This window comes from Myiozetetes cayanensis, unplaced genomic scaffold, assembly GCF_022539395.1.
Source record: "Myiozetetes cayanensis isolate MyiCay16 unplaced genomic scaffold, myiCay2020 scf30, whole genome shotgun sequence".
Classification (NCBI taxonomy): domain Eukaryota; kingdom Metazoa; phylum Chordata; class Aves; order Passeriformes; family Tyrannidae; genus Myiozetetes; species Myiozetetes cayanensis.
In genome coordinates, this window is record NW_026087522.1 from 554,098 (window position 1) to 567,312 (window position 13,215).

The 13,215-nt window shown below is 47.6% G+C and overlaps 1 long non-coding RNA gene across 1 annotated transcript in view; it reads left to right on the forward strand.

The window, feature by feature from the left end:
- The window catches only part of LOC126645379 (uncharacterized), a 97,661-nt gene that overhangs the window by 15,339 nt on the left and 69,107 nt on the right, over positions 1-13,215 (forward strand). The window lies entirely within an intron of this gene.

Below are 13,215 nucleotides of genomic sequence, written 5' to 3' on the forward strand. Positions count from 1 at the left end.
TTGAGCTCCTTTTTTAAATTTTTCTGACACTTGGAATCACCAGAGGGAACTTCCGACCCGAAGGGCAAAGAACTGACTCGCACTCATTCTGTACTTGGACAAGGAGAACAGCACCTTCCAGCCAGCCTTCCAGAGCTCTCTTGAACTTTTTGGTGATCTCTCTCCACTCTGGTGTTCTCCTTTTCTTGCTTTCTGTGAAGGTGACCCCAGTGCTTCCCCCCTGGCCCTGTGCTGGAGTGATGGTCCCTGAGCAGACCCAGGGATGGGCTCCAGCACATCCCAGCCCCACCCACAACTGCAGGTTCTTCTTTTTGAAGCATTCCTTGTTTTCCAGAAATATTGAAACCAGGAAAATAGGGTTGTTTATGGAATTCCCAGGGTGATTTGGGTTGGGAGGGACCTTACAGCCCCCTTGGGCAGCGACACCTTCCACCAGGCCAGGTGGTGGTGGTGGTGAAAAGGCTGAGGAGTCATCTTAAGGGTCACAAAGTAGGAAGGCTGAGAAGCTGGAAATGGGATCCAAGAGCTCTGGTTCCCCCCCGTGCTCATCAGCTCCCTGCCTTCTGTGGAGAGCGTGGCAGGAATCCTGGTGGATTCAGGGATTCAGCTGCAGGGCAGGGTTCATAGGAATGTTGAGCAAGACTTGTGGGTCGAGCTGGTCCCTCTGCAACAAACCCTTCACCCAGTACTGGGCAGAAACCTCCTGTCCCTTCCCTTGTGCTCCTGGGCAGCTGAATGTTTGGGAGAAGGTGCTTCAGGAGACTGAGCTCTCCTTTGGTGACATTGGAAGGAGTCACTAAGCCACTTAAGTTTTTCAGTGCATCCCATAAAATGCAAAGTGTGTTTGATGAGGAGCCGCTTACACAGTTCTTTACAGCAGGCAGACAGAGTTATGAGGTTGGCCAGCAGCTTCCTTGATGAAAGAATAAAGAAGATTATTTTTTTTTTTTTTTAGCTTTCACCCTTTGAAATGGGCAGAATAAAAATTTTAATTACTTGTTTCTCTATAAATAATGCAGGGACGCCATAGGTTGTGCTTATACACATGCACACAGCAGGGAGATGCATCTCTAGCACCAGAAAATTGCTTGAGCCTCTCCCAGGTAGTAAATTTTCCATGTATTTATGGTCAGTAGTAGAGGTGCCCGTGCACAGGGAAATTGCATGTCAAGGTGATCAGCAAAGGGCAGCAGGAAGAGTCTTTTCTCTCCTGTTAAGGCATTGAGGGGTCCCTCCAGGTAGTTTTTCCTGCAAAGAGGAAAACCAACATGATGGAAAAAAAAATAAAATTTATCACCTCAACAGCCCAAAGAGCTGTTTGTGTGTCAGAGCCCTCTGTTATCCACAGCCATTCCTCCTCCTCCTGCTCCTCATCATGAGGAGGAGCTGGGAATGAGGAAGGTGATTGTCGACAGAAATCCATTCCTAGGAACTCCTATCAATATGGAATGTGTGTTGCTTTATTTCTTCAGAAAGGAATGAGATTGAGTCATATATCAATTAACCTTTAAGCCAAATAAGTGGCTGAGGATTAATTTACTAGATAATGCTGGGATCTGGGAGGATGGGGAGGATTTGGTGGGAACTATTTAAAGTATAATTAATGCTGCTTTTAAATATATATAGATAGATAGATAACAGAACGAGTCGAAAAATCCTTTTATTAGCAAATGGAACACTTTTCAAAGGAAAATAAGTGTTTGAGCTTCACTTCCCAGCTGTTGGGTGGGGATGTGGTTTTGTGCAAGGCAGAGGAGGTTTCCAGAGGTGGAGGAGCACATCCTGGTGTTCAAAAGGCAGGGTTTCGATGCTGAATTGCTTGAGGGGGGGGGTTTGCAGCTGCCCATTAGGATGCTGATAATGCCACTTGGGGCTCTTTGCCTGCAGCTGCCCTTGGAGCAGGATTTGCCCTGAGCTCATTGCTGTGATGCCCTGAGCAGCCTCCACTGGGGTCCTGAGCTGCTGCACTTTCCACTGGATTCTTTTCCTCTGCCGGGGCTGAGGTGCTGAAATCCCCAGTTCTCTCTGTTTACCCTTTGGGGCAAAGTGCATCCTCCAAAACTGTAAATATTTCCGCTGCTAATTTACACCCTTGGTGTTCAGGGGGACTCTTCCAAGCGACTGATGGGCTGTGTGATTAGCTGCTCGTAGCCTCCTTAATTAGCTGAAATGTCATCTGCTGATGTTGCCTCGTTAGAGGTTTCGCTGGGTGTTTTCCCGGGAAGGGAAAGCGCTGGGAAAATGATTGGGCTGCTGGCACCGCTGAGCTAAAAGAGCTTCTCCTTTCTAGCTTTAGAGTTGCAGAGAGTGAGTGGTTCTGTTCACTTGGAGAAGCCAAGTTATCAGAGATGTTCTTTTATGGTCACTGTTACATCAGAAGGAGCGGGATGGTATTTTTACCCATCAGTAGGATGCATAAATACCTCCTCCTCCTTCAGATTCCTGTATAAACTGATTTCCCAGAGCTCCATACCCTGCACTCCAGCGATTGGAAATGTCACAGTGATCAGGGAAAGCTGCTTTTTGCAGGTGCTGGGGTGTGGCTGTGGCTGCACAGCCTGGTGAGAAGTCTCAGATTATCTTTAAGCTGCTAAAAAACACGGAGTTTTTAACCCACAAATGCGAGATTTATTTCTCTCGTGGTGCAGATTAGGGAGGAAAATGACAATATCGATGATGGTTTCCTTACACCAGGAAAGGTGGTGGTGTTTGCTGGACTCTGCATCTGCTCCATGGGGAGCAGAGCCTGGCAGAGTCAGAAACTCTGTGCACAGGCCAAGTTTGGAGGCCAGATTGGAATTCCTGGGCACCTGAGCCTCTCAGGTGCTTTGCAAAGCTTGTGTTGGGCATCAGGCCGCTTTTACAGGCACCAAAAAGTACCAACAGATGATTCACACCGGGACACCAGTGCTTTTAAAACAAAAGAAAATCAAGCCTTTGTTGAACCTCAGACAAGTGTCAAGTAAAACAAGCAGCTTTACAGAGAATTAAGGTATTAAAAGTGTTTCTTGCACCCAGCTGGTAGTTTTATGGCGCTGTGTCTGCACCAGTTAAAAATCATTCTGAAATAGCAAGTTCTTGGCCCTGCTGATGCTTCTTGTTCTGGTTTTATTTATTTATTTTTTTAAATTCCTTTTCAAATAGGTTTACTAAGAAGAAAAAGGCTTCCTCTCATTACAGTTGCTGGTGACTTGCCCTTTATCACAGCATTTGGTTGAAGTCTTTGTGGTGGGACAGCTGATGGAGGAGCTCTCAGGCATAAAGGAGTTATCAATGTTAAAAATATCAATATTAAAAAATGGCAGCAGCACCTTTTGTTAAAGAAAAACTTCCATTATTTGCTAAAACTGGCCAGACCCTGCTCTCCTCCTTCCCCATGGCTGGCTCTGTTGTCAGGCTGCCTTTATTGAAGAATTTATTTTTTGCCTTTTCTTGCACATTGGCTTCTGGGATGAACTGAATGAGGGTGGATATGTCATGAGGAAAAATAGACACCTGAAGTCAGGTCCAGAAAGGTAAAGGGGCTCTGGGGTGTGAAAGGAATGAATGCTGAATTAAAGGTTCAGTTAAAGCCACTTACTGCTGTGAAATATCTCCTCTCCCACTCCAGCTCTGCCTTTGTCTTGTCCCAGCAATGACTGAATCCTGCCTGAGGGGCAGACTCAGGGAAGGAAGAGGAGCTTAGAATGGATCATTACTGCTAAAACAAGCATAAAACATCCTGCATTTCCCCCCAGTTCTGCCGTGGGGAAAATAAAAACTGCCTCTTTCCCCCTATTTACAGGACTGGGCTCGTGGTAATGGCTGATTATGAAGTCACTCATAAGAAAGTAATAGCCTGAGTGGTGCTGTGGGATTAAAGCACATCTTTAAATGATCCTGTGTGGGATCATTTGCACTGATCTGCAGCCCTGAGATGGGTTTGCATCCCGTGATTGACCAAACACTGCTGGTTTATCGCCCATGACGTGCTTGTACACGGATTTCTGCTCGTGTGAAAGCGGCTTTTGTGGTGGTGATGTCGAGTCCAGGGGGCAGGCGGGGGCTGCAGCTTCCCAGGGGCCTTCCCTGGGTGATGGAAGTGATGGAAGTGACGTCCACAGCAGTTCCACATCAAGAGCAGGTCCCCTTTGTGCCAAGTGACCGTGTTTGCCAGCGGGGGGAGGGAGCTGGGGAGTGCCAAAGTTCAAGAGTAGAGTAAGTGAAGGACTGAAAAAGAGTCAATTGCCATTTTTCTCTTTTTAATGAACACCCAGGCCTGAATTCAGGGGCAAATATTGCCCCAAGAAATCCTGGTGACAGTTGATTTGCACCCTGGGAATGAAGGGAACTGAGTTTCTCTCTCTCTCCAGCCTCCAGGAGCATGAGAATAAAACCCCTCACTATTAAATCATGGCTTCCAGGCAGGTTATACCTGCATTTGACCCACAGGTTTAGGGGGTTTTATTCTAAAATCTTCTTTACAGCACAGATCTGAAGCAGCTTCCCCTGATGGCCCTCAGAATCCTTGGGAAAAGCCATTAATTTGGAGCAAGGATGGCAATTATGTTCATATGAGAGCCAAAGAGACTCCTGTGCTGCTTTGGTTCACTGGATGGCTGAGCTAATGCATTATATTTGTGTAGGAATCTTATTTTTCATTACTGGGTGGTCATCCAGTCAGGGCTGTAAATCTAATTAATTTGCAAACACGAAATCTGCGAGGCAGTGCCTCTCTTTGGGCTTAAAAAAGAAGAAATAATTAGGCTGCAAGAACTTTACTGCCTTGTAACCAACTTCTTGGCAGCTCTGCACTTCGAGCTGTAGGCAGTGTTTGAAGCCCAAGAAGAGAATATGACGATTAAAAATGAGTTTCCTCCCTTCTTGGATGGTACCAACGTGCCTGTGAGGAGAGGGCATCTGTCTCCCTGCCTTCTTCAACGAGGAGAAGGCAAATCTAAACCCGAGGAGGGGAGCTGGGTTGGCTCTTCCAAGGCTTCCCCTTTGCCAAAAGCTGCTGTTCTGGCTGTTCCAGCTGTGGGAACATCTGCTGCCACCTCCCTCCTGGGAACCAGCAACCTGTCCAACCAAATATCTGACCCAGGGACACCTCCCAGCCCGGGGGGTTTGAGCAGATGAAGCCCCTCAGAAGGATTGGAGGGGGCAGAGGTGCTGAACACGAGCTGTGCACTTGATTTGGTGGTGATGGGGGGATAATAAACAGCAGAGAGAGTGGATGAAGTGGGAGAAGGAATGTTCTGTCAGCCTTCAGTGCTGCCTGGATGAAGGGGTGTGATCAGCTCACAGGATATGCTGAGTTGGAAGGGACCCCTCAGGATCAGAGAGTTCAGCTCCTGGCCCTGCACAGGCAGCCCAACAATCCCCCCCCTGTGCCTGGGAGTGTTGTCTCGTTTTCCAGCTGGCAGCAGATTCACACAGCCTTAAAAAAACCACCCAAATTAATAGAAAATTCTTTGCCTTTCCATCATTTGAGGTAGGTTTCTTATTCTGGAATATACTGGAAGGGCTCGAGTACAGAGGAGTGTCTGGAATACCAATGTTGCCAAGACACAGTGGTAGGAAGGAGGATGAGGTTGACTTCCAGTGAAATTTGGAATGAACCATCAAGAACAGCAATTCAGCTTTTTTTTTCCTTTTCTTTTTGCCTTTTTTTTTTTCTTTTCTTTTTTTTTCTTTTATTTTTCCAGCATTTGGATGCTAAAAATCCACAATAGGGACTTTTGGTGCTCTTTTTGGGGATCCCTAAGACTTGAAAATTCACGTTATAATAGAATTTTCAAAGAGAACAACTGCAGGACAGTTACAGTTTCTGCTGCTCAGCTTTGATTAAAGCCTCTTCACATTTATTTTGAAGAGAATCACGAGGCTCCTGCGTGTCCCTAAATATAAGTGGGATGACTCAAAGAGGATGCTGGAGGTCCAGATTTGGAGCAGTGAATCAGGGAGATGCTTTGAGCTCTGTTAAAACCCCCACTTCGTGTTTTCCAACTTGCCAACAAATGTAAACAACCAAAAAAATTAAGAGAACGTGTTGTTTTGATCTGTATTTTTAGGCTGACATATGTTGCTGAGCCTTGCAGAGAACCTCCCAGACATGAGAGTGTTTTAATAATTCATGTAGATGTGGCTTGCACCCCTCCCAAATTTGCCTTGCTTCTAAAGGAAGGTGACTGTTCCCATGTTCAACTCAACACTGCCTTTTGCTCAAGGTGTTTATTTACTCCCATTTTTACACACTGAGGTGGTGTTGAAAATCCCAAAGAAGCAGGAAGAAAGATTTTTAAAACCCAACCCAACTCCACATCAATCCAGTTTCTGGGGTAAATAAGCATCTTATAGATAATTTCCAGTTGTGCTCATTCTAAATGTGAATTTTCAGCCACGTTATTTCTTTTTTTTTTCCCTAGGCAATCAATTCTTTTCGCTAAAGCTCCAGTCTTGTAGCTTTTAGTCCACCTCCAGTTGCATTTCAAAAGGTCCCTTCACCTGCCAGAAATATTTCAAGTGCAGATGAAAGGACGGAGCAACCAGCACTGACATCCAGCCTGGCTACAAATCTCCCTCTCCTTGGGAGCTGACACAGAGCTGTTGGGCTGGGCCTGAAACGCAGCTGCTTAAGCTTTAAAACATTATCAGCCCTGTCTGTGGTGGTGTGGGCACAGAAATATTGGTGCAGTTGGCCACGAGGGCTGAACAGAGCAAATCAGTCCTGCAGTCAGAGCCCAGGGACGGGGCTGAGGGGCTCAGTTCCCAAGCTTTCCAAAATCAACACATTTGGAAATGCTGGTGCACATTTTATTGGGAGCCTTTCTACTCACAGTGCTGCTTAATTAAGGTGATTTATTTTTTTTTCCCCCTATGTTGTTCCATTACAAGCTAAAAATCCCTTTACAAGGGGGCTGTAGAACTGGCACAAAGCTGATCCCAAGCAGGGGGAAGGACTCAGGGTACTGAAGCGAGGAGGATGGTTGTTCTGCAGGCCTGAATTTCCCAGTTATCACCAATTTACAGCACGTGATTCTCATTTTCCTCCGGCCCACGAGGTGCCTTTGTGCTCAAAAAGTGGATTTCTCTTAATTTTTGAAGCGCTGTGTTCCTGCTTTTGGGGCCTAAGACGATTCCTATCAAATTTCAGGTGGGAACAGGGTGAGTCCAAGCGCTTTCCATCACACATGAAAGCTCGTATTGACTCTGAAGCTGGAAATCCTAATCAGCTAGAGTGCATTATCAAGTCTGATAAATCTTAGCAGACCTTTTAATCAATACAGCTTGGACTGTGTGCCAGAGCACGGAGCCAGCTGCAGTATATACGATTTTCGGGAAAGGCACAGAATTCCTGCCCCTTTATTTAGGAGAAGTCATCGAAGATGTTGCATTATTGCCTCGTGGGAGGGGTTTAAAACTGACTCTGAGCTTAAATGATGGTGGTTTCCTTCCCAGATTTTGACCTTTTGCAGCTGTCACAGTCCTATAGAAAGCAAGAGGCAGAACTTTGGAGGGGTTGTGTTGATTTGGCTGGGGATGCCCCTTTGCAGCTGAGCTCTGGGCGAGCTGAAAAGTGGAGTTTTCTCTGTTTGCAGCCCTGATGTTTCTGGCAACCCTCTCGTTCCTGCAGATGCCAACGTGTACCAACAGATCGACCACCTGCAGGTGCCTCGGAGCCCGCTCTGTGCGTGGGGTTTGGGCTGGGAGGGAGGCACAAATTGGTTCTCGCTGTTTGTGGGTGACAAGAGCCTTTCCATGGATGTTCTGTGGCAGGAACAGCCCCACTGGTGCTGATCACCACCTCCCTCCAGCACACACAGCCCCAGGAGTTCCTGTGTGGCATTTGAATTCCTCACCATCTCCTGTTACAGCCCAGCCCTGAAGGGGAGGGAGAGTGGGGAAGGACAGAGAAGGGCAACGAGGCTGGGGAAGGGGCTGGAGCACAAGTGCTGGGAGGAGCAGCTGGGGGGGCTCAGCCTGGACAGGAGGAGGCTCAGGGGGGACCTTCTCACTCTCTGCAACTCCCTGACAGGAGGGGGAGCCGGGGGGGGTCGGGCTCTGCTCCCAGGAACCAGCAGCAGGACAAGAGGGCACAGCCTTGAGCTGCCCCAGGGGAGGTTTAGGTTGGACATGGGGAAGAAGTTCTTGCCAGAGAGAGTGATCAGCCACTGGAAGGGGCTGCCCAGGGAGGGGGTGGAGTCCCCATCCCTGGAGGGGTTTGAGCAGAGCCTGGATGTGGCATCAGTGCCATGGGCTGGGTGACAAGGTGGGGTCGGGTCACAGGTTGGACTCCATGATCCCAGAGGTCTTTTCCAGCCTGGTTGGTTCTGTGATCTCATCACCTGTGGATCCAGCAATGAGATCTGATGGTTTGCAATTTGGGTGTCCATTGGTCTACAACTTTCTGAGGGGCAGAGGAGGGGCAGGACTGAGCTCTGCTCTGGGGGGACCAGGGACAGCCCCCAGGGAATGGCTGGAGCTGTGTCAGGGCAGGCTCAGGTTGGATCTCAGGGAAAGGTTCTTCCCCCAGAGGGTGGTTGGCACTGAACAGGCTCCCCAGGGCAGTGGGCACAGCCCCAAGGCTGCCAGAGCTGCAGGAGGGTTGGGATGATCCTCTTGGGGATGAGCCTGTGCAGGGCTGAGGGTTGGACTGGATGATCCTTGTAGGTCCCTCCCAACTTGGCATATTCTGTGACTCTATAAAGTGATGTTTGTGATCTCAATCCATCAGGGGTGGTGGAAGCCCCTGGAACACCTGGGGTCAGCCCATCCCAGGTGCAGAATCCAGCACTTTCCTTGTTGAACTTCACGTGGTTGGTGCTTCCCAGCCCTCTGCTCTGCCGAGGTCTCTGCAGGACCCCCCTGCCTTTGAGGGAGTTCACAGCTCCTCCCAGTTTTGTGTGAGTACCCTTGCAGTCCTGCACCCAAGTAACCAATGGAGATGTTGAAGAGCCCTGTGGCCCCCCAGTAGTGACTGGTGCCAGTCTGGTGTCACCCCAGCCACTGCCACTCTCTGTGCCCGACCCCTGAACCACTTACACCTCTGGCTCAGAGCACGAAGAGCCGTGCCCTGCCCTCAGGATGCAGCAGGGAAAAAAACCTCTTTTCACTTCTCTGGGGGAAGATTTGCAGTTGTGAAATCCTCAGCTTGAGCAGCTCTACCCCTACCAGGGCCGCTCTGAAGAAGAGAGACAACCTTGGCCGCCGCTCGCTGCTTCCCTTGGCATGGCGAGGACGAGCACTGCCTGTGCCCCTCAGGCAGCCAGCAGCGCTAAATCCTCCCTCTGACTGCTGCTTTATTGCCAGGAGGGCTCAGGAACCTCGGCACACGCTGCAGAGGGAGATATTTCAAACTCCCCTTACGCCTTCAGTTTGGGAAATTACATTTTGCCATGTAGTTTTTAATCTGTCGGTCCGGGCCATACAAAAATGACAAGTGAGCATGATTTAATTTTATGATAGCACTGCATTAGATGACCACTTTACGTTGCTGTAAAGGAGGGATTTGAAGTGCTGGCGTGCTCTGCTCTTCCACATTTGATATTCTTGTTTCTTGCAGTCTGACAGTGAAACGCTGGGGATGTTGAGAACAGCTTTGCTGCTGAGGCCTTGGTTACCCACGGGGAGCTTTATTTGGCAAAGCAGGTGTCACAGGGGCACTGAGGGGTTTGTTAGCATTTTATCAGGGCTTGTCAAAATGTTGTTCTCTCAGGGGAGCAGGGACAGCCCCCAGGGAATGGCTGGAGCTGTGTCAGGGCAGGCTCAGGGTGGATCTCAGGGAAAGGTTCTTCCCCCAGAGGGTGGTTGGCACTGAACAGGCTCCCCAGGGCAATGGGCACAGCCCCAAGGCTGCCAGAGCTCCAGGAGGGTTGGGATGATGCTCTTGGGGCTGGACCTGTGCAGGGCTGAGGGTTGGACTGATGGTTCTTGAGGGTCCCTCCCAATTTGTCATATTCTGTGACTCTGTGAAGTGATGGTTGTGATCTCCATCCATCAGGGGTGGTGGAAGCCCCTGAAACACCTGGGGTCAGCCCATCCCAGGTGCAGAATCCAGCACTTTCCCTCGTGTAAGCAGCAGTGGTGGTGCCTTCCATCAGTATTACAACTGGGCAAGAGGAAAGGAATTGCTTTGAGCATGTACATGTAAGTTAAAACCAACAAAATCCAGGTTTGTTTGACCCTTGAGTAGAAAAAAACACGTATTCTTCAATAAATCAAGAGCAATGCAGTTGGTGTCACTGAATTTTTATCTTGATTGAACTGAGATGGGGAAGAACTGGTGGAGCTGCAGATGATTGTGTAAAATCTTGTCCGGAAAATTGCTGACAATTCCAGGGGCTTGCATTCAAAGAAGATCCACGGAAACAGATGCAGAGGTTTTAGGGTGATGGAGGAAATGATGGACAGGAGATTAGAATATCCCTGCTTCATCATCTTATCAGAGAAAACTGGGCTGTGCAGCATGTGGGTGTGCACCAGGAATGTGCAAAAATTAAAGCTGGGCTTGACTGGAGTGGAAGTGGCCAAATCTGGACTGGAGAACTTCCCTTCCCATTAGCACAAGCTCAATATTAATTTCTAACAGGTTCCTAACAGGAAGGGTGCAGGTAAAAAATTCACTTTTTTTGAGGGTGGCGGTCTATTAAACTTAATTAAAAATAAAAACCACGCCCCAAACACTCCAATACCAAAAGCAATAATGGGAGGATTATCATTTTCCCATGAAGTTGTGTTTTAATTAATGAGCAAATTGCTTTGGGCTCTTCAAGCTTTTGGACACTAGAGGAGTTTATTCCATCTGAGAATCTCATCTTGAATTTTTAGGTAAATTAAGAGGTAAATTAATCCACTTTGATCTGCTGCATCATCACGGGAAGAGAGAGGTGTTTGTGCACCAGGGGGTGGGTAGAGTTTAAATCCTGCTCCCAGTGTCCCAGCCAGCTGAAAATCCTGGGATAGCAGAAGGACACGAGAAAATTGGGTGTCTCTTTTGGGCACTGGCTGAGGGAATTTACAGCAATGACAAACAGCCATCAGTGCTGTGTCATCATCTTCCTGTCTGTGCCATTGAGCCATGGAAAGGAAATAAAATCCGAGTGAGCATCCACTTAACAGTTCCTAAAGGGTTCCTGGAGAACGTGCCAAATTCAATCCATCTTCAGGTGCCTTAAAGTTCTTGCAGAGAAAACACACTCTGCTGCCAAAATTTATTCCAACGGGCTGTTAGTGGAGCTCTGAGGACAATTGCTCAGAAGGCACGTGCTTCATCCTTCTGGGTCTTAATTATGGAAGGGAGGAAAGTCAACAAGGCTGCTCTGATTTGTGGGAGTAACTGAGGTCAGCGTGGAACGAGATGACAACTTTCACTTTGATGAGCAGAGAGCAGCCTAGAAAGGAGTGGGGTCAGTTTTCCCCTAAAAAAATATATAAAAAAAATATTTATGAGGCTTTGAAGATTTAAAAACACCAAGAGGGTGTGGGGAAAACCCCCAGAGATTTTAAAATGTCCTGTGGCACTTCACAGAGAGGAAAAGGTCATCAGTGTTCCTCTTTAATTATTTCACATGCACCATAATTAAAGGAGTCAGGTTTAGGATCTGGGGTGGTCTTAAGTCAGCACAGGTTTTGTAGGGAATGCTCACTTCTGGCCCTCCAGGATGAAGTGTTGGGCTTCCCAGCACAGATCTGCACTATTTTAGGATGAGTCTTCCCCCACCCACTCCGTTCCTCTCACAGAAACCACATTTAATTCTTCTGCAACTTTGCATCTTAACTGTTGAATCCAATTCTTTCTGGGTAACGCTGTGTTCTCACTCCAGCAGATGAAACCCGTGATTTGAAAAGCTGGGAAGCAAGAGGGCACAATTATTCCTGAGAATTTCTGCATTACTTGGCATTACAAACTGGAGATCAGACATCTCCAGCCTAGACCATGTCTTCAACATTTTCCAACCTCAGGATGAGTTCAGAGCTGTTTCCTACTTGGTAATAGTAGTGCTAATAGGAAGAAATTAAGAGAATAGATGGTAAAATAATAGTAATAAACGTAATAAATGACAGCTTCAGGCCCCTAAATATGGCATTGCCATTAAAATATGTCTATTCAGTGAGGCAGGACTTGAGGGTTAAAGTGCCTTGGGGTTTTTAACTTGATGGTAGAGATCTTTCTACGAGATATTTCTGCTTCTCAGAGTGAAGGAAAAACGTATTTTTCCCCCATTTTTCTATATATTCTCTTTTTTTTTTCCTCAATAAAACCCCGAGAAGTGCTTTTCACACACCTGTAAAGGAAGGGCAGTTTGCTTTAAAACAAAGCATATTAAAAGTTGCTTTTAATGCTGCTGATGGTTCCCTTTATCCACAGCTTGGGAACAGCAGCCTTGGAACACCTCCCTCCTTGGCCATGGAACAGAGAGCAGGCAAAAAGCTGTCCTGGCTTTGGGATCAAGCCTGGCTGGTTATGGTGAAGTGGAAGGAAAGGGAATCACCCCTCATTTTAAGAAGGACCTGTGTGATGATTTACTAAGCAAGAGGTGCAGGACTCTTCAGTCCTCAGTTCTACTGGGCCAGACCTGCAGAAAGGGAATTTATTCTTCTTTTTGCTCTGTTGCTCTCCCTTTTAGGGTCCAACAGGGTCTGTTAGAGTTGGGCACTCGATCCCAGCTGGTCTGTGTGTCTGAGGTGACACTGCTGGAGTCGTGAGGAGCTCAAACCAGAGCTTGACTCTCTGCAGGCACCAGGCAGGTTTTGGATCCTGCAGGTTTTTTTTGGATTGGAAGTTGTTTTCTTCTCCCAATCTGAATTGCTGTATATCTTAAAATAAAATAAAATAAAAAAAAAAAGAATTAAATGGATCAGCCAAATCTTGTGGCTGAACCTGTAGCTAATGCTCAGTTCCAGATTGATCTGAACTTGCACTGCAGGCAGGACTTGCAAGCGAACCAAGGCAGTGTCATCAAATATCTCAGCTATTCTGTCTCTCTCACCAGTCCTCAGACACCCTCCCTCAGGTTTCTGGAAAGCCTGGGGTGTTTTTTACAGCTCTGTCCTCTGCTGAGGTTTGGAAATGAAATTGGGGGACTGCACGTTGAGACTCGTGTTGGTTGCTGGTGGGTTTTACTCTCAGGTTTTTAATGGACCTCTTAGTAAATTTAATGACTCCTCACCTGTGCTTTGCTCCCCTGGCAGCTCCCTCCCCTCAGTGCAGGGCAGATGGGTGAAAATGCTGCT